Genomic DNA, 3956 nt, shown 5'->3' on the forward strand with positions numbered 1-3956 from the left:
TTCTGGTGTCAACCTTCAAAATCAAAACAAAGATAACAAATTTAAGAAGTTAATACTAATGACATCATTATAAATAGTAAATATTATGGATAGCTTTAAAATAAGACACAATTTAAAGAAAATTTTATTTAGAAATCATCTTAGATTCTGGTCCTTTTCTACAGTGAAGACAGTATTTTATACACGCATATATACAGTGTGTGTGTGTGTGTGTGTGTGTGTGTGTGTGTGTGTGTGTGTGTGTGTGTGTGTGTAAAATATATATATACATTTTTTTTTTATTTGGGTGTTTCTTGTCACTCTAAATTTTGTTGTACCTTGTGCAATTACAATAAAGTATCTCACTCTTACTAAATGTGTGTGAACTCCTTTGAGAAACCCAAAATATCTGAAAAACTGATTAAGCCCCACAATATAATTACACATTTTTCTAGTAAAGCTATGAACATGTTACATCTCAAAAGAAATGTAAAGAAGTCTGTAGAGATGTTTGAGTAGTATGTTACAAATGCTGTTTCATGGTGACATTATTTATGTTTTAATGCCATATCAGCAACAATGGCTATATTCATGGCAACATTAACAGTTTCAATTCAATACATCATTTACAATAATATAACATTTTTTAAAGACATTTTCTTAAGAAGCAATCACTATACAAAAACTGTAACAAAAATAGCACTGATAAAAATCATATAGAATCTTTCGATTTAATCAATGATAAAAAAAAGTCTGAAATTCTTCCAGGAGAGACTTTTTATTTTTAAAAAGGTCTCTCCTTTTAGTTGTCTTATATCATTTAAAATTGGACATTCTATTAAAATATGTTTTACACTCTTCTTACACAAGTCACAAACTGGTTTTTCATGGCTTTACACAAATGTATGTTATATACTAAGTCAACTAAATGGAGTCAAATAAAAAATGAAATAAAACATGTCCTTTACCAGTGTTTTGTTCTGATACAAGGTAAACATGGCAAAAGTTGGCATCCAGGTAAGTAAGAGATTATTATGTACATAAACTGCTTACTGTATATGTTCACTGAGGGTTTGTTTTGAAGTGCTCACCTTAAACTCTCAAACTTGTGGAGTACAGGAAGAATCATAGACAGTTTTTCAGATGTTAATTGGCTTTTGGTGTTTTTTCAGAGTATGTGCGATAACCCAGTGAAACCTGCAGAACATTCGACACGTTTACCGTACAGATTTTCAGTAGCTAAATCAATTACAAATATGAAACTATACAACATTAGTACAACTGTATTTGCAGATATCTGATATACTTTAAAACAGTTTACATATTTCAGCACTTGTGCTTAGCACATGAAAATAGTGAATACATATTATCAGAAAACTTATAGCGAATATTGTCAGCTTCTGTCTACATTAAAACAAAAAAAAACTTACCAGGTGCATTATGTATGATGTGGACATTGCCTGCTTTTGTGTTATTAGTGAATATAGGTTCTGTAACATTGCTTCCACTCCGAGCTGCAGTGTTGACATTTAGCCCAGCATGAGCTCTGGAAATGTTCTGGTTAGTGCGAAACTCTAGGTGACAAAGGAAAAAAGTAGGTAATATAATGTGATCTAAAATGTAACATTACTGTTACAGTAATTAATAAATAATTTTATAATTAATGCACAGCTGAAGAGCAGATTTGGCTTAACTTTTTGCTTAAACGTAAATGAAGCCAAATCTTTCTGTAGACAAAGGTTGTTTTTCTTTTGTACTTTTAATCCACAGAATAAAAATAAACTTGAAAGATTAACGTAAGTTCTCTAGTCTTGACTGATAAAATCATGTTACCCAAAACCATGAGAGAAAATGTTTAGAAAAAGTTACACGTACTGCCCATTTCAGTTCATTTTCTGCAAGAATAGACCATAGTATTTGTAGATTTCCATGGTTACCACTACAGTAAACATATTTTACCATGTGTAAACAAAAATATAATCTAATAAGATGCTATCTTTGATAACTTTGATCATTTTGGTCACTATAATTTTATAAATTATAGTGAAACTGGGAGTGTCCATATTGGTAAATTAACCTCAATTCTTTTTGTGATTCCAGAAGTTTCAAGAATTGTTCTTCAATAAAAAGTAGCTCAAAAAAATCTACTGGGAGGGGGAGGATATTCTTGGGAAAAAGGAATCTGAACCACAAAAATTTACCTCAGAAGCAAATCATACAAGTTTGAAACAAAGGTGTGCAAATGATATTTTTCACTTTTGGGTGAAGTGTTCCTTGAAGTTGTATCCTACCTTCCTCTAATTCTTGATTGATGCAAATGAACATACAGAGACAGAGACTTTGCTTTTATGTTTTACTAGTTTTATGTTTTTTAAGTTTAATTTCTGTGAAAACACATACTTTACAGATTTTAATATAGCTCTGGTAGACACCAACAGTGATCATTTGTGCAATAATGAGAACATGCTATTACCCCTGCATATAGTAACTTATCTGCTGAATTACTTGCACTATATTTTGAATGCATATCCAGAGAACTGCCCCCTGGTGTTGCCTGGTTTCTCCCAAGGTTTTTCTTCTATATTATCCAACTTCATATGGAGTTTTTCATTCCTTGCCACAACTGCCTAACACTTGCACACTTGGGGACTAAAGAGTTTGTATTATGTACTTTATATTATGCCTGTTTTGTTAAACTGACCAGGGTGAAGTGACCAAAATCTTAAACCTTGTCATTTATACAGGCAGTGATATACACCAAATTGTAATAAATTGTACAATCCCTTACAGTTTCATAATCCTCTATATCACACCATAAATGAATAACCCCAACTTACAACTACTATATCCAGTTCTTTTTCTGATACATACAATATTCAAATTGTCATGATATATGCTATATAGCAAATCTTCATTTCTTGATTATTTATATTGTATTCACAAATAAACTATACTATCACTCAGCTCTTAACTGTTAAATGTGTACAATTAAGCATCAATATCATAAAACTATAGTATAGATTTTAATGCCATGTAAGCATCTCAGGCTTCATCTTCATGGCAAAAACTCTTACAGTCAAAAAAACAAGGGATACTTAAATACATTACTAAAACTCTGTAAAGGTGATAACAATTGCGATTACAATTCAACACCTACTGTAAATGCACTTTAGATTGATTTGGTTGCTGTCTTCATTCCAATCCTCAGCTCTAGGTAAAGATGCTGCTTTTGCAGTTTTCTACCATTTATCAAGCTGTACCATTAGTCCCAAAACAAGGGCCTTAGAAATGGAGAGACAAGATAAAACACATGATAAATATGTCTATATACAAAGTCAAGCAGTACGTACAGATCCACAATGCACACTATAATCATATGCTATAGCTCTTAAAACACGTACATTTCATATCCAATGCTCAAAAAAAGTTATAAAAAATTCATATTTTGTGTTGAAGGCTGCATAGTGCCATATTACAGTTCTCATTGTCATTGGTGCATTTGTGTTAGTCTTAAAGGGGTCATATGATGCGATTTCAAGTTTTCCTTTCTCTTTGGAGTGTTACAAGCTCTTGGTGCATAAATAAGATCCCTGAAGTTGCAAAGACTAAAGTCTCAAAACCAAAGAGATATTCTTTATCAAAGTTAAGACTCTGCCACACCCCCCTAAAACGGCTCGTTCTAACACGCCCCCACATATCTAGGTCACTATGTGGAAATATTTGCGTAATGCCGCCCAAATGTTCACGCAAAGAAAGAAGGTGTGGTTTCAGTAACCGCAGTTAGTGTTGAAGCAGTCATGTCAGGGAGACGCTGTGTGTTTCTAGGCGAAAGCAAAAGCACTTTATTTGGCCTTCCGAAAGTAGATGCATTTAGGAATCTTTAAGATCACTTACAACAGAACAGCAATGCATTTTATGAACGACCGTTTCGTGAACCTAGGAGAGGAGGTAATTCTGACTTTGCTATGACAATCTGG

This window comes from Sinocyclocheilus anshuiensis, unplaced genomic scaffold (assembly GCF_001515605.1).
Source record: "Sinocyclocheilus anshuiensis isolate Anshui unplaced genomic scaffold, SAMN03320099.WGS_v1.1 scaffold2347, whole genome shotgun sequence".
Taxonomy (NCBI): Eukaryota; Metazoa; Chordata; class Actinopteri; order Cypriniformes; family Cyprinidae; genus Sinocyclocheilus; species Sinocyclocheilus anshuiensis.